The 17941-nt window shown below is 42.2% G+C and overlaps 1 protein-coding gene and 1 long non-coding RNA gene across 2 annotated transcripts in view; one reads left to right on the forward strand and one right to left on the reverse strand.

The window, feature by feature from the left end:
- Positions 1-516: 516 nt before the first annotated feature.
- Positions 517-4584, reverse strand: LOC121705987. The gene is made up of 3 exons (XR_006030951.1): positions 4541-4584; positions 929-987; positions 517-546 (listed from the first exon to the last, which is right to left on the reverse strand). It is a non-coding gene; the product is annotated as an uncharacterized LOC121705987 (long non-coding RNA).
- An 8425-nt stretch (positions 4585-13009) lies between these two features.
- Positions 13010-17941, forward strand: part of LOC121705561 (gap junction gamma-1 protein-like) — a 19807-nt gene continuing 14875 nt past the window's right edge. Inside the window, exons 1-2 of the mRNA XM_042086597.1 lie at positions 13010-13481; positions 16759-16825. The gene's annotated coding sequence lies outside the window, so the exon portion shown is untranslated. The remainder of the gene's footprint in view (positions 13482-16758; positions 16826-17941) is intronic.

A 17941-nucleotide genomic window follows, 5' to 3' on the forward strand; every position in this document is an offset into this window, starting at 1 on the left:
TACATTTAATAAGTGTTCAAAATCAATCTATGGGATTGGGGTTGGCTGGAGCAGCCAAGCTCGTCCAGGGCGGGCACAGATGACTTCCAGGACGGGCCTGGCCCCCCAAAGCCCCCCCATGCCGTCGGGACTGGATGTAGAAGCACCTAGCATAATTTGACTTCAGCGGTGACAAGTCCTGTTGCGAGAGAGAGAGAGAGAGAGCGCACCTGCAAAGTGATGCTGTGCGTGTGCTGGTAATTCCTCGGGAATTACATTTTCTAGTTTTTATAAAGATATTGTATCTGAGAGAGAGAGTAGTGTGTGTGTGTGTGTATCATGATCCCAGACAGCACACATACATCTGCCCGATGTCGGTTTCAGATCAGCATGGAATCCTCCCATATAATAATGTCGCAGGGGTATCGGCCTGAAGTCGCTTCCATGTATGTTGGCTTTTGATCGTTCCTACTGTGACCGGTGGAATACACTCTGCGTTGTGATTTGCTGTTTTTGAGTGACTGACGTGACACGGGATGACGATGTATTCGCGGGCTTTTATTCTCTCTGCAAAACAATAGGGACAATACAGTGAAGCAGGCAGTAGGTTCTCCTTCCCCCAACTCCTCTTCCCCAAAGTGACAGAGACAGGGCCAAAAAGCACAGGTAACCCACACAAAACATACTAAATACAAAATAAAGATATAAAATAAAAGTAACATCAATCATTACATTTAAAAGGTTAACACTACTAGTCGCTAGGATTTAACCATTAAACTATGCTACCTAGCCTAGCTCCTGATAGAGACCTAATGGAAGTAGCTAGCTAGTATGGCTAACTTAGTTAGCAACTACGCTAGCGGGAGCTAGCATGCTAATTAACTGTACAAGGTTACAAGCAAAATAACACCATGACAAAGTGCTAAACAAACAGAAAACAATGACACACCTGCAAAACAATAGGGACAATACAGTGAAGCAGGCAGTAGGTTCTCCTTCCCCCAACTCCTGTGGTGAATTATAAATAGCATGCTAAGTACTAGCGATCGCTAACAACATACAGTAGCATTATACAGGGTACAGGCTGCAGCCACAGGTTCATTTTACACCATGTGACACGAAAGTACAAAAGTCAAGTCAAGTCAAGTTTATTTATATAGCACATTTCATACACAGAGGTCATTCAATGTGCTTTACATAAACAAAACCAAACGATAATAACAAATAAAAGCATAGAAGGGCAATATAGTCAAAGAATAGTTAAAAGGTAAAGATCATAATAAAAAGAAAACATAAAACACAAGGTAAAATCATTTAAAAATAAAGAATAATTAGTAAGCAAAAACAAAGGCAAAAGTAGTAAAAAAAGTAATAAAAGACAAAGTAGAATAATTATCGAGGCAGATTCAGAATTTGTAACTCGGCACAGTTAGCAGAAAGCGTCTGAGAACAGTTTGGTCTTAAGTCTAGATTTAAAACTGGCTACAGTTGGGGCCTTTTTAATGTCATCCGAAAGTTGGTTCCACAGCTGAGCCGCATAGCAGCTAAAAGCTGCTTCACCATGTTTAGTTCTAACTGTAGGTTTTACTAGCAGGTTTTTCACCTGGGACCTGAGAGGACGAGAAGGTGTGTACTGCTGAAGCATGTCTGACAAGTATTTAGGTCCTGCTCCATTTACTGATTTATAAACAAGCAATAGTGCTTTAAAGTCAATTCTGTGACTTACTGGAAGCCAGTGCAAGGACTTAAAAATTGGAGTAATGTGGTCAGTTCTTTTAGTTTTTGTTAGAGTCCTAGCTGCTGCATTTTGTATCACCTGAAGCTGTTTAATAGTCTTTTTAGGAAGGCCTGTGAACAGTCCATTGCAGTAATCAACCCTGCTGGAGATAAATGCATGAATGAGTTTTTCTAAGTCATGTTTTGACATCAGCCCTCTGAGTTTGACAATATTTTTGAGGTGGTAAAAAGCTGATTTAGTTATCGCTTTCATGTGGCTGTTGAAATTTAGATCACTGTCAATTAATACACCAAGGTTTTTAACAGTATCCTTTGCCTTCAACCCTTTTGTGTCAAGGAGAGTGGCAACCCTAAGTCTTTCCTCATTTTTACCAAATATAATTACTTCAGTTTTTTCTTTGTTCAGCTGAAGAAAATTTTGAGACATCCAGGTGTTGATTTGTTCTATACACTGACACATAGATTCAAGAGGACCATAGTTGTTTGGTGATAGAGCTAAGTAAATTTGTGTGTCATCTGCATAGCTATGATATGAAATCAAATTATTTTGAATGATTTGTCCAAGTGGGAGCATATAGAGGTTGAATAATAGTGGCCCCAAGATCGACCCCTGGGGAACACCACAGGTCAAGGACGTTGGTGTTGAGGTACAGTTTCCGATGGCAACAAAGAAGCTCCTTTCTTGTAGATATGATTTTAGCCAGCTGATAACTATGCCTTTAAATCCAACCCAGTGTTCTAGTCTGTGTAGTAAAATATTGTGATCAACAGTGTCAAATGCTGCACTAAGGTCCAGTAGCACTAGGACTGATGTTTTACCTGAATCTGTGTTGAGGCGTATGTCATTGGAAACTTTAATGAGAGCTGTTTCAGTGCTGTGATTTGCCCGAAAACCAGACTGAAAGTAATCAAAATACCCATTTGATGTTAGGAAGGTGGTTAATTGATTAAAGACTACTTTTTCAATAATTTTGCCAATAAAAGGTAGATTGGATATGGGCCTGTAATTGTTTAGCATGGAGGCATCCAGGTTATTCTTCTTGAGAAGTGGCTTTACAACAGCTGTTTTCAGTGACTTAGGAAAAGTGCCAGACAGCAATGATACATTTACAATTTGAAGGACATCCGCCGCTATGAGGTGAAAAACAGTTTTGAAGAAATTGGTAGGCAGAGTGTCTAAGACACATGTGGAAGGGCTGAGATTCTGTACCGTTTTTTCAAGTGTTTCGTAGTCTATCAAGCTGAACTCTGACATCAAGTTTAGTTTCCCTCTGTTTGTTGCTGGAAGTTCAGGTTGTTGAATTTGTAATTGAGCAGATATGTTGAGTCTGATTTTGTCAATTTTACCTTTAAAAAAAGATGAAAACTCATTGCATTTATTAGTTGAGAGAAGTTCAGGCGCTAATTGTGAGGGGGGATTTGTTAACTTATCAACAGTTGAAAATAGAATACAAGTGTTATTTGAACTTCTATTGATAATGTTAGAAAAGAAAGACTGTCTTGCTTTGCATATTTCAGAGTTATATGTGCGGAGCATCTCTTTATGGATTTCATAGTGGATCTGAAGTTTGTATTTACGCCATTTTCTTTCAGTCTTCCTACACTCTTTGTTTTTGCCTCCATGGTGCTTTCTGTTTGTCCTTAACTTTCTTGAATTGTAATGGAGCAATGTCATCCATAATGTTTGCCATTTTTGCATTAAAGTGATCAAATAAGTCTTCAGAGTCTGACAGTTGACTTGACTTTAGTGAAAGTGCTTGCTCAAAGAGAGCACTTGTCTGATCATTTATGATTCTCCTTTTTACCATCATAGCTGTGTTTTGAGTGTGTGGGGACATAGACACATCAAAGAACACGCAAAAATGATCAGATAAGGCCAGGTCTTTAACAGCTGTAGAGACATCGAGACCCTTTGTGATAACAAGGTCGAGGGTATGGCCGAGAGAGTGTGTTGGCCCCTGTACATGCTGTGTTAGGGAGAAAGTATCGATTAGTGCAATGAATTCCTTGGCATAATTGTTTTCAGGATTATCCACATGCAAGTTTAGATCCCCTGATATAATAAGACAGTCATACTCTATGCAAACAACTGATAGCAGTTCACCTAGCTCTTCAAGAAAAACTTTAGCTGAATGTTTTGGAGGCCTGTAAATTGTCAGTAATAAAATCTGAGGAGAAGACTTAATGCATGCACACAGATATTCAAATGAAGTGAAGTCACCGAATGACGACTGATTGCACTGAAAAGACGTCTTGAAAATTGTGGCTATCCCCCCACCTCTTTTATTTGCTCTGGTAGCACTCAAAAAACTGAAGTTTGGGGGAGCTGATTCGATGAGAGTAGCAGCACTGTTTGCTTGATCTAACCATGTCTCAGTTAAAAGTAAAAAATCAAGGTTGTGTGTGCAAATTAGATCATGAATTAAGAATGATTTGTTTGAAAGAGATCTGATATTTAGGAGTGCTAGTTTTGTTAGTTTAAGTGTTGGGGAAATATGATCCATGGGGGAAATCTGAGGTTGATGTGGTACGGGTAGGAGATTGGACTGGTTTACCCTATAAGCTCGATGCATTTGTGTTCTATTTCTTGTCAATACAGGAATAGAGAATGTCATGGGCTTACTGGGTCCCGGCATGTTCTCAAAACTACTGAAAATATAATATAAAAAAATATAAAGAAATAAACAAGAAAGCTCCATAATAGATAAAACAAAGTGTACAGAAAGGAAATATAGGTAAAGTGATAGTTATGATAGTAGTGAAAGACAGTATAGGGTGAAGATATTTAATATAATATGAAAGGAGGGATAGACAGATAACATACCTCTTCCCCAAAGTGACAGAGACAGGGAAGAGGTGAAGGGCACAGCAAAATATGAATATGAAAAATTGATACATTAGAGGGGGCGGGAGACTACGGAGGCCCACTAGGACTCTCACTGTACTGGCGATACAAGGCAGTGTGTCAAGGCAAAAACCATCTTTGTGTAATTATAAAACAATAGAAATGTGACCTGTTACACTACTACCCAAAGCAGATCTCGCCATCTGTTTTTTTTACCCCAGCATCCATGTATGTTGGCTTTTGATTGTTCCTACTTCCCAACGCAGATCCAGCTCTATCTGTTCTTTTTCTGCGTGTGTAGCAGGCAGCCAGGCACGTCAGATCAGCCTCCTGGAGCAGCGATTTTCAGGTTGGTAAATTCACTCATGTAAATTGTCAGAAAATAGGCATTGTGTCAATTGTATGACTGTTTATATATTTGCCTGCTAGCCTAAGCCATAACTTGGTGTACATTACTTTATAAAGAGCTGTTTTGGGGTAATTACAACTTCGTTGTGAACTAATTCACGTTAGCTAGTTGAGCTAACACTGGAAAATATGTTAAACCTAGCTAGCGGCTATGGCGAAATGTTAACACTACAGCATCCATGATTACCGGTACAAGGACAGCAATATGCTTGGGTGTAAGAATAGCAAGTTATTATTTGACCGTGAGACTTAACCCAGGAAAGGCTGTCGTTTTTGTATGGAGAGGAGTGGGAGCTAGGCTATTAGTCAAAGTCAAAGTCAGCTTTATTGTCAATTTCTTCACATGTTCCAGACATACAAAGAGATCGAAATTACGTCTCTCACTATCCCACGGTGAAGACAAGACATATTTTACCAATTTAAGTCCACAGACAAACATAACATTCAAGTAAACAAAAAAGTAAGTAAATAAGAGGGCACATATAATAATGAAAAAAAATAAGAGCAGCAAAATTTGGTTGAAATTGTGCATAGACAGTCAATAAAATACTAGTGCAAAGTCAGGCCAATAAAAGGCTTGGGTAGTTCTGTTTGACCTAAGTAAGAAAGAAAGTGACATGTGGTGCAAGTTATGTAAGAGCAGCAGAAGTGTTGTGTTTTCAGGACAACAACAACAAGTTGTAAAGTGTACAAGTGTGCAAGTGTGCAAGTGGAGTAGTGCACGCGGCCATTGTGGGTCCAATGTCCAGGATGTTATGTAGCTGAGGGTGGAGGGGGGAGAGGAGGGAGAGAGTTCAGCATCCTTACAGCTTGGTGTATGAAGCTGTTGGTGAGTCTGGTAGTGCGGGAGCGCAGGCTTCTGTACCTCTTCCCAGAGGGCAGTAGATCGAACAGATTGTGAGCGGGGTGACTTGCATCACTCACAATTTTGGTCGCCTTGCGGGTGAGGTGGGTGGTGTAAATGTCCTTCAGGGAGGGGAGTGAAGCACCAATAATCCTTCCAGCTGTGTTCACTATGCGCTGCAGGGCTTTCCTGTTGTATTCAGTGCAGCTTCCGCCCCACACAGCGATACAGCTGGAGAGGATGCTCTCAATGGTGCCTCGGTAGAATGTGGTCATGATAGCTAACGTTACTGTCTTGGCTAAGCTAACCTGCTGGTCGTGTCATCATAACGCCTTTGCACAGAGGAAATGCACAGATAAATGCATCAGCCAAAGTTCCCAAAGCAAATGTAGGCTACGTTTCAGTCCCAACTTTCTCTAGTCACTTCCAGAGTTCGTGTTTTGGCCGGCGTTAGCGCGCTAGCCAAGTAACGGCATTAGCTCGCCTCTGCTTGATTGAAATATCAGCTGAGGTAATGCTAATGGGTTTGAAATCTATTTCTCCGAGCTCGGTAGTGGTTCTCTGCATCTATGAAAATTCCTTAACAGCAATCGGTAAGGGTAGACTTTAAAGATGAAAGTGTTGCGGTGAATTAATTGTTGTTTTTGTCTCTTGCAGGAGAAGAACAGCATTTTTTCATCATTCAGACTTTTTTTAAACATTAAATAAAATGAATTGAAAATATTTCTGGCATCTTTCTTGTGTCTTTATAGATCTAATCATTTATAGCCTAGTGTAAAATGTGCAATCTCAAGTTCCGACCTAAATAAATAAAGGTCGTATAAGCCGGGGGTGGGCATAGCGTTGATGAGTCGTTGAAACATTGGCTCATTGTCGTTTTCGATGATTTGCCGTCATCCCGGCGATGTCTTGCCAATGTGCAAACGATGAGTCGTTGAAACATTGGCTCATTGTCGTTTTCGATGATTTGACGACATCCCGGCGATGTCTTGCCAATGAGCAAACGCTTCCTATGCGATGTCTTCTAGACTGTAACGGCATTCATCGGCCCGACATCGGTAAGATTTATGTGTGCCGTTTGGGATGTTGCTCTAAATGGCTGATAACCTCCTGTGTGTGTGTGTGTCCTAATAATAATAATAATAAGCTTTATTTGTATAGCACCTTTCATACACAGAATTTAGCTCAAAGTGCTTTACATTTGGAGCATGTAACACAATAATACAGAAGAGTCAGTCATTCATCTTCGCTGCTGTGGCCGTTCATGATCCAATCAGCAACAACAGCTTGATAACACCCCCCTTCCCTTTACCCCCAGTACTTTTCCACTCACCCCACTCATCTGACAGTTGGTTTGGCCTACACAGGATACAATGACCTGCACCCTGCTTACAGCAAATGCAGTGGCATTAAGACTTATGACACTCATGACTACATTCTTCTAAAACATGAGAACCCATGCACTAGTATAAACCCTTATGAAACCCATGATCACATCCCTTTAAAACATGAGAACCCATGCACTAGTATAACCCTTATGAAACCCATGATCACATGATCTCTTTTTAGGTCACGTCCAGGGAGTCAGTTTTCTACAGGGCGTTTTTTAGGCCCCGTTTACACAAAGGGAAGATGCAGATATTTCCCTGCGGTTTGGCCTCTCATTTACACGAAAACCCCGTTTTTACCACAGAAAACGATTATTTCTAAAAACTCCGGCCTAAGAGGAGATTTCTGATAATGCCGGTTATGTGTTGTCATGTCAACTGGGAGAAACAGGGTTTTAGGTTCTCAAACGTCACATTATGCGTCAGAAAATGCTTAAGGTCATGTAAGCGCCTTAGGTTTACAGTTTGTTTGGCTACAGATCATGGATGCTATTAAGGTGGTACTCATTTTTACGTTTGTGCAAACGCTTTTGGCCTGTTTGCATTTGCAAAAACAGTTCAAAAGAGAAGTAGAAAGTGATTTGTTGCTATTTTTGGGATTCTGATTGGCTAACGTGGGATTGAGCTTCAACTTACACTTGCCACCGACAGGTTTGGCATGCTCTTGGGGGAAACTTCTCTGAAAACTGCCAGGTGTGCACAATGTTATTTTTGAAAATGGAGAGGGTGAAATGTCTGTTTATCAAAATAGCCGTCCATGTATAAACGTAGCCTTAGTATTAAAGGGTGCCACCCTGTCTAGCAGGACGCCTAGTTCACTATTGAGAGCCTAGTTCACTATTGAAAGCCTAGTTCACTATTGAGAGCCTAGTTCACTATTGAAAGCCTCTACCATTTGGTCAATTGGCTTATTTGAAATATCTACATTTATAGAATCTGCAAGAGCTATGAACTGCTGTTCTGCTCTAATGTCCAAGAATTGTGATGTTATTGTAATTTCGGGATTCATATTTAATGTGTTTAGTACGACAGTAAAGGATACACAATAATGATCAGACATATTTATATCGTTTACTGATAAGTCCGTGACTTCTATCCCTAATGACTAGATCGAGGGTGTTGCCAAGGTAGTGGATAGACCCCGTAACATGCTGCTTTAGCTCTAAACTGTCCGAGACATTAAGGAACTTACTGGCTTCTTTGTCTTATTGACTGTCGTCTTATTGACATGGATATTGAAATCGGCATTTACAATTATCCGATCATAGATAGTGATGATGAGCAACATAAGCTCAGAAAACTGGTTGAGGAAGCCAGTCCATAGTTTAGGAGGGCGGTATAAGGTCAATAGAAGTCCATAGTTTAGGAGGGCAGTATAAGGTCAATAGAAGTCCATAGTTTAGGAGGGCAGTCCATAGTTTAGGAGGGTGGTATAAGGTCAATAGAAGTCCATAGTTTAGGAGGGCAGTATAAGGTCAATAGAACTCCATAGTTTAGGAGGGCAGTCCGTAGTTTAGGAGGGCAGTATAAGGTCAATAGAAGTCCATAGTTTAGGAGGGCAGTATAAGGTCAATAGAAGTCCATAGTTTAGGAGGGCGGTATAAGGTCAATAGGAGTCCATAGTTTAGGAGGGCGGTATAAGGTCAATAGGAGTACAGCTGGGTCAGCCTTCAGAGTGAAGGTGATGTACTCGAAGGAAGATAAGTCGCCAAAGTTGACTTTAGTGCAACTACCGGTATTGTTTGAGAGAATGTTGGCAATTCCCGTCTAGTTGAGTGGAAGAAATTATAATTTGGGGGACAGGTTTCAACAAGAACAGCTTCGCTGTCTGAAGTCATCATGATCATGTGTGTGTGTGTATAATGATGTTGATGGCTGATAACCTCCTGTGTGTGTGTGTGTGTGTGTGTGTGTGTGTGTGTGTGTGTGCGTGCGTGCGTGCGTGCGTGCGTATCATGATGTTGATGACTGATAACCTCCTGTGTGTGTGTGTGTGCGTGCATATCATGATGTTGCTGGCTGATAACCTCCTGTGTGTGTGTGTGTCTGTGTGTGCGTGCGTATCATGATGTTGCTGGCTGATAACCTCTGCTCTGGTCTGGTCGCCATGTCAACCTCAAGTGACCTTTGTGCCCTTCAGGGTTTCCTTATGGGTCACAGAGCATAAGCACCACACACACCACACAGAGCATAAGCACCACACACACACCACACACACACACACACCACACAGAGCATAAGCACCACACACACACACACCACACAGAGCATAAGCACCACACACACCACACAGAGCATAAGCACCACACACACACCACACAGAGCATAAGCAGCATAAGCAGTCTTAACACCACACACACCACACCACACAGAGCATAAGCAGCAGATATATTAACACCACACACATACCACACACACACACCACACAGAGCATAAGCAGCAGATATATTAACACCACACACACATACCACACACACACATACACCACACACATACCACACACACACCACGCAGAGCATAAGCAGTCTATATTAACACCACACACAAACCACACACACATACCACACACACACACCACACAGAGCATAAGCAGTCTATATTAACACCACACACACACAACACACACCACACTCGCACAACCCCCACATTCACACAACACACACACACACCCAAATGGACCACCATTTTAGGCATGTATTTAGCAGTATACAAAACTATTAATAGCCTATACAAACTATGCAAGCCATTTCGAAATCTTGTTTTATTTAAACTACACAATGCAATCTCAAATCCTCGCCAGAAACACCAATGACAATATTTTCCTATGGGAAAATAACATGGGGGTTTGGAATTATCACACCTGTTAAACTCTCGCGGAGAAATCGGAAATGCAAACGTTTTGCTCTACACACTTTTGTCCTCTGCCTTCGAGTGGATACTGTCAGGGTGCGATTTGTGTAAAAACCAGAGGGGGGGATGATTTTGAATAAGTTTGTAACCCCCCCCCCCCCCCCCCCCAAAAAAAAAAAAATGAACGAACGATTCATAGCCTAGTAATGTCATGGCTAATAATACCCTATATTATTTTTGCCACCTTTGTAACATTTTAGTTTTAGTTTACCGTGGTGTATGACTTTAAACAGCGAGTGTGCTTGGTATGATGATCAGCTCCTCTAATGCAGGGTAGGACTACGTTTTGACAAGCATGCAAATTCACCTTGTTCTTGCCCCATCTGAAATGACTTCTCTACTTTTACTGCCTCCATCCTTTCTGTATTTGTTGTGTAAAAAAATGTTGTATATGATGGCACTGAAGTCTTAAGTTAGTGAATTGGCTAACAGTGTAAGTTGGTAACCAAATAGCCTACAAATTGCGCTACACGCTGCGTAGGCTACGTGCATTCTCTCTCCTGCTGATTTGCGTTCAGTAGCCAAGTGCGTAATATTGCAAAAGTTGAAATAATAAATGTGTTTATTGTAGCCTACAGAAAATAAATAGCCTATCATACTGTCAGTTAATTGCCTACAGTGCAGTGAAGAGTTTGGAGAGTAAAGTTATAGGGCAACTTGAAGTTTTATGAAAATAATTTACGAACCAGAACATAAATACCATGAAGCTTCTATTTCTTGCAGCTGTTAAAACACCCGCTAGATAGTTTAAATACCCATCAACATTCGTTTTTGCAGTACAGATTATTTCTAAAAGTTATTTGTCTACTACTGGCTGATTTATCAAACGAGTGCTTTCTCGTTCGTCCTCCGCAAACTACAGGTGTTTCGGTAGAGAGCCATTGAATAAGCGATGCCAAGCAATTTCTGTAACAATTTTTGTGACATTCAGCAAATATCTCCTCATTTAATGTAAATTCCTTCGGACCATAGGCCTACGTTCTACTGTACGTGCAGTTGTCCTCCATCTCAGTTGCATCAGTTTTCTCATTTTGAAGGTTCTAAAACATTATTATGCTTCACTGAATCCTTCTCGTTTTCTTTCATTTGTCCAGCTAACTTTTCCATTGAACCTAGCCATTTATGATGGATTACACACTCAACATTCTGAGATGTCCTGCACGATCAAGGCCAAATTAAGTTATCACGCAGCCACTGTGTCAGCAGCATCAGTGCTGATGGTGACGGTGCGTTTCTGATGTCAGATTATTATGTAGGCTAGCCTACTAGACTGTTCTCACGTTGCAGCGCTTTACTTATATGATGTAGCATTAATCAATATGAGGGGCAGAGGGGGATAAATGTTGCCCCCCCCGACGATAAAAATAATTTAGCAGAGGTAGGGATAGGAAAACCAGAGGGGGGAAATCCTCACCATCCCCCCCTACAAATCGCACCCTGGATACTGTGATCTCTGGTAGGTGACGGCGTCACACTTTGATTTTTGCTAGCCCAGAGCTAACGTGCAATGCAACTTGCCATTAAGTTAGTTAGCTCTGGGGTAGCAAAGATCAAACTGTGCCGCCTTCACGACCTGGAGATCACAGTATCCACTCGAAGGCAGAGGACAAAAGTGTGTTCAGGAAAACGTCTGCATTTCAGACTTTTTCGCGAGAGTTTAACAGGTGCGATAACTCAAATTGAACTTTGACCGCGGCGCGCTGGAAGTCGCTGGTATTTTGCGCTGAGCCCAGCGGCAAGCACAACACAAGTCCGCCGTTGGATCACCATCTCACGGGGCAGCCGTCTCAGACCTCCAGCTCACAGGGCAGCCGTGGCCTACTGGTTAGCACTTCAGCCGTGGCCTACTGGTTAGCATTTCGGACTTGTAATCGGAGGGTTGCCGGTTCGAACCCCGACCAGTAGGAACGGCTGAAATGCCCTTGAGCAAGGCACCTAACCCCTCACTGCTCCCCGAGCGCCGCTGTTGTTGCAGGCAGCTCACTGCGCCGGTATTAGTGTGTGCTTTACCTCATTGTGTGCTGAGTGTTTCACTAATTCACAGATTGGGATAAATGCAGAGACCAAATTTCCCTCACGGGATCAAAAGAGTATAAGTATATATACTCTTTTGATCCCGTGAGGGAAATTTGGTTTCTGCATTTAACCCAATCGGTGAATTAGTGAAACACAAACAGCACACAGTGAACACACAGTGAGGTGAAGCACACACTAATCCCGGCGCAGTGAGCTGCCTGCTACATCGGCGGCGCTCGGGGAGCAGTGAGGGGTTAGGTGCCTTGCTCAAGGGCACTTCAGCCACGGCCCACTGGTCGGGGCTCGAACCGGCAACCCTCCGGTTACAAGTCCAGAGAGTTATACAAAACTTGTTATATTGTTATACATAACTGAACAAATTAAAAAGATTTTAGACCAATAGTGGCAAAATATTGGGCCATTTGTCTGCAACCTGCCAGCGGACCGCCAGAGAACCGATGAGCAAAATGCCAGCGGACCGCCAGCTATGCCCCCAGTGGGCCGACAGCCGCCAGCCCTTTGCTATCTGGGATATGTTAATAATTGTGAATAAAAATGTAAATAAACACACAGCTGATGTGAATGCAATTGCATCATATTTTAATGAAACGTTAAAAGCCTAGCTAAATCATCATATTTTTAATGAAACGTTAAAAGCCTAGAAATCATCATATTTTTAAATGAAACATAGGTCTATAAAAAAAGTCTGTCTCTAAGTCTGTTTCTTTTTTTTGGCCGCTTTTCCCAGAGTTTCAGGAACCATGCTGGATTGGAAGCAGCCTACTTAATCTACGAACTTGTAGGCCTGCTCATTAACTTTCTTTACGGCGGGCTATCCAAGGATATCAAGCTCTGATGTGCCGATGGTTAAAAATCTCTCACTTCTCAATGCATGCACAAGCATAAAGTAGCATTTGCTAACAAACGTGTCTCCACAACATTCCATCTTCAGCGCTTGAAGTTTAAGAGGACTGGCTAGAAGAATAAGGCTATTTGGACATTATCTGATTACAACAACACTGACTTCGTCTATTTCCATAATCAATAGAGCAGGGGATCTCCTGTCCGAGTGCGACTTCACCGCAGACGCACTCCGACTCCAGGCGGAACTCCGCACACGTTCGGAAGCCCACATTTGGCGCTTTGATCTTGGCGAACGGAATCCCGAGCGAGAGCAGCGGTTTTGGGAAAAGGGAATCTGCTTGAGCCTACAGAAAATGCAAGTATTTTAACTGCGGACTTGGTAAAGAATTATAGCAACTTAAAGACCACTTTATCGAATCTGGCGGAGAAGCAGAGAGAAGATATTGCCTGGAGTTTGCCAGCATCACCGGCGGAGATGAAGACAGCCCATGTAACCTTTCTGTTTTACTTTTGTCCAAGTTCATGGGCAATCTTACTGCCACTAACGTTAAAGCATTTTAAACGATTTTGCTTTATGTTTGAACAAACTCATTTAACTAACATGTCCACCAGTGGGTGTATTTTATTGTAACGTTATTGAGAGGGAACGTGCAAGTTACCAGTTGGTTAAGGCCGACAAGCTATAAGATACGTCTGCTATTGTAACGTTAATGCTGCCTTGCTAGTCGGAGAAATTTGAACGTTAACGTTAGCTACTGAGACTAAATGAGCAGTCTCAAAGTTCTTCTTTTCGCTCACTGCTGTATTTTGAAGTGACATTTCACAAAATCATGGTGGCGAGAGTATACAAACTAACTGCTCTACAACAACAGCAAAAATATTTCGAAAAAGGGGGACTGTTAACGTTAGCTTTTCTATACTTAATCGACACAACGAAAATTGTAACGTGGAATCGGCTAAGTTAGCAATAGTTAATTTAGAAAACGTGTCCCAGTCGGATAGTGATGGTTCTGCTTTCGTGCTCACAGGACTCGGAAGGAATCAGTTTGTCTACTGAGACTGTCGGCTCGACTGACGTGTAACGTGTTGAGACCGATTACTTAATAGCTGTCACACAGAAACAGGCCATTACTGGTACTTTCAGAGAGGGAATTCCCTCTAGACGTGTCAATGCAAAGAGTGGAGATGAGGACTGGCAACATCCTGCCCCCCCAACCCCCAACCCCACTTCTCTCTCTCTCTCACACACACACACACACACACTCTCTCACAAACGCATGCACGCACACACAAAAACGTCTCTTCCACCACAATTGAAGTGGGCTGTCCATTCCTGTCTAAAACTCACAGCATTGCCATTGCTGACATCATGCTGAGCTCATTCTCCTTATTGTTCTGGACCCACCGACCTCATCGGACCCATGCAGGACCCACCGAGCCATCGGACCTGGGCAGGACTCTGCATCACTCATACGCAGTGGCGTAGCCAGAAATGTTCAAATGGGTGGGCACAGAAAAAAACGGCTGGGCAAAGCTCATTTGATTGAACATAAGAGAAGCCTAGATGAGATACACCATACAAACATTAATCATAGGCATGTTATATTTATGACATAAAAGTGGAAGTTATTGAACGTATCTGATCACAGCTGACAACAGCAGAAACATTTTCGACTGGAGCAAAACAATGCATGAATGTAGCTTCGGTGCGTCACATGAAACACTATTGAGATAGATTGATCATATTTGACAACATTTTACTGCATTGCCATGAACAAAGTAAAGGCAAAGAAAGTGTTTTTCTTTGTCGAACAAGTTGTGATGCAATGTGAGCCTCGAATTGGATGCCATGCAGGAATTTGCTAGGATCTCAAAACCGGATTATGAACATGCTTTGTCATAGAGAAACACATGATAGCGTTGGATTATAAACATGCTTTGCCACAAAAACGTGGGGTAAGTCAAGCTAGGCCTATGTGAAGTTATTATTTTGCTGTCACTTCGTCTGTTTTATAACCCACACGGATGTACTTGGCATCAAATGATAGCTCTGTGTCTCTTGTATCTGACATGCGTGGCATATCTATCCGATCACGGGTTTGCGAGTAATTCAAATGAGAGTAGGCTAATGAATGCACAGGTGAACGCAGACTGTAAATATGATGCAATTTGATTTAATTCTATGATTTATTTTTATTTTCATACTTGATCGTATGTGTGTGTGGTCTCGTTGGAAAGCCCCACTTATGCTCTGTCATGCTATAAAGGTTTCATCAGATCATCAGGTCAGCAGATTGACCATTGCACAATCCCACTGCAAAGCTTTTTCATAGGCATGCTACGTTTATGACATAAAAAGTGGAATATGAACGCATTTCATCATAGCTGACAATTACGCAGAAACATTTTAAATGGAACTGCCGGCTGTTCGCAATTCGCAAGCCCTTTAATTGGACGGGCAAGAGTGACAAGTGGGCGGGCCTAGGCCATCCGTGGCTACGCCTATGTCATCCGATCCTCCTGCACCCCAGCAAGTCTCTAACTTTGTCCCCATTCGTATTCTTCCGCACTTTTGAATGCCTTCGTGTGTTCACACTGATGCGTTATGTACTGGGTACGTTCACACTGATGCGTTATGTACTGGGTACTGGGGTACGTTTACAGTGATGCGTTATGTACTGGGTACGTTCACACTGATGCGTTATGTACTGGGTACGTTTACAGTGATGCGTTATGTACTGGGTACGTTTACAGTGATGCGTTATGCACTGGGTACTGGGGTACGTTCACACTGATGCGTTATGCACTGGGTACTGGGGTACGTTCACACTAATGCGTTATGTACTGGGGTACATTTACAGTGATGCGTTATGTACTGGGTACGTTTACAGTGATGCGTTATGCACTGGGTACTGGGGTACGTTCACACTGATGCGTTATGCACTGGGTACTGGGGTACGTTCACACTAATGCGTTATGTACTGGGTACATTTACAGTGATGCGTTATGCAGTGGGTACTGGGGTACGTTCACAGTGATGCGTTATGCACTGGGTACGTTTACAGTGATGCGTTATGCACTGGGTACTGGGGTACGTTCACACTGATGCGTTATGCACTGGGTATGTTCACAGTGATGCGTTATGCACTGGGTATGTTCACACTGATGCGTTATGCACTGGGTACCGGGGTATGTTCACAGTGATGCGTTATGCACTGGGTACTGGGGTACGTTCACAGTGATGCGTTATGCCCTGTGTACGTTCACACTGATGCGTTATGCACCGGGTACGTTCACACTGATGCGTTATGCACTGAGTACTGGGGTACGTTCACACTGATGCGTTATGCACTGAGTCGCAGGTATGAGTATGTGATGCTCTAATTTATGGGACCAATGAGTAACATTGAAGAGACCTAGTAGGCAGCGCAGTAAGCTGTGACTGTTTAAAAACACTGTGACATTATGTGACATTATTTGAAAGCACTGTGACGTTATGTGATGTTATTTGAAAGCACTGTGACATTATGTGATGTTATGTGGCCCCAACAGCCAAAAAGATGAGTGTTTAACACTGGACGCTAGCGTAGCTTGCTTGATTGTGTCCTAGAGTGTGTGTCCCATACATATAGTGTCTCACGGTCTGTCTGAAACAGTGTGTCACTAATTTAAGGTGCATGTGTTTTTCCTGTTTTTGAAGGATGGTTGTTCCTGATAATTAAGCCACTCCCATTTACATTCTTGTCATGCTGATTGGTTGTGCACAGGTTAGCCCCGCCCTGGGCTCGCCATTGGACGGCAGATGACTTAACTGGACAGACGGAGGCGTAGCAGGTAGAAAAAGACACAAATACACACATACACAAACACATATTAGGGCTGTCACCATTCTCAAAATCCTCAATTTAATTTTCAATTTTAAAGTCACAATTCGACTCGATTTTCAATCTTTTTTTAATTAGATTATTGACTTGTAGGGTTGGGCACCGAAACACGGTTCTAATATGGCACCGGTGCCAACGCACACGGTAGTAACTGCATCGAATAACAACGTGGATTTCGGTGCCTCATTTCGGTGCTTAAATAGCGTTTTTTTTTTTTTTTTTTTTTTTTTTTACGAGGCATCACTGCATGTCATGCGCCATCTCTAACGTCTTGCTCTGATAGCAACACATCCAGATACAGTTAGCTAACATAAACACTGGATGTATAAACCAGAGGGGTGCACACATAGGCGAGTGGACAGTGTTTGACAGCTTGCGTGAGCCAAAGTAGCTTACTTTAAAGCGATATCGTGAGCTCCTGTCAAAATCTAGCAGTGGGCCTAACTACACACAAGCAAAAGGCTATGAAACAACATCAACAGTAGCCTTTACGTTACACAATATCCTTGCTAATGCGCTAACTGACATTTGAAATGTTATCAGCAAAGTTGTAAGGTGAAAACTATTTCACGGTGTGTTCTAAACAACATAATGGCATGATATTAATCTTTCATGTGCATGAGGCCCATATAGCATCACAATGAATATGAAGATCATGTTAAAAGTTAGCTGGCAAAAACATAAATTTGTAGGTTACATACCTGATGTCACTGAGCTGTCAAAGAGGCTACGAAACCATCTCCGTACGTTATCGCTAATTAAACTCAGCTGACTGGTGTTAGCGCATAGCAATAGTTGCTGTTAAAATGCCTACTAGGCTAGCGCTGGGAATCTAAACACTTCAACACCGAACAACACTGTAGCCGAACACACTGAATTAACTGGAAAGTAGAGTCCCTGTTAGATTAGCTTGCTTGCAAATGCTGTTGTCCATGACCTCGCAGTTCTATGGCAAGCAGTTTTTACATACCGCCTACACTGGGTAAACTTGTAAGCAGAGCTTACCATTGTGTGTGCAAGCATGGCAAGCTGTTTTAACATTTAAATGTATTATTCGTAGGAGCAA

The sequence above is a fragment of the Alosa sapidissima genome, chromosome 3, assembly GCF_018492685.1.
Source record: "Alosa sapidissima isolate fAloSap1 chromosome 3, fAloSap1.pri, whole genome shotgun sequence".
NCBI lineage: Eukaryota > Metazoa > Chordata > Actinopteri > Clupeiformes > Clupeidae > Alosa > Alosa sapidissima.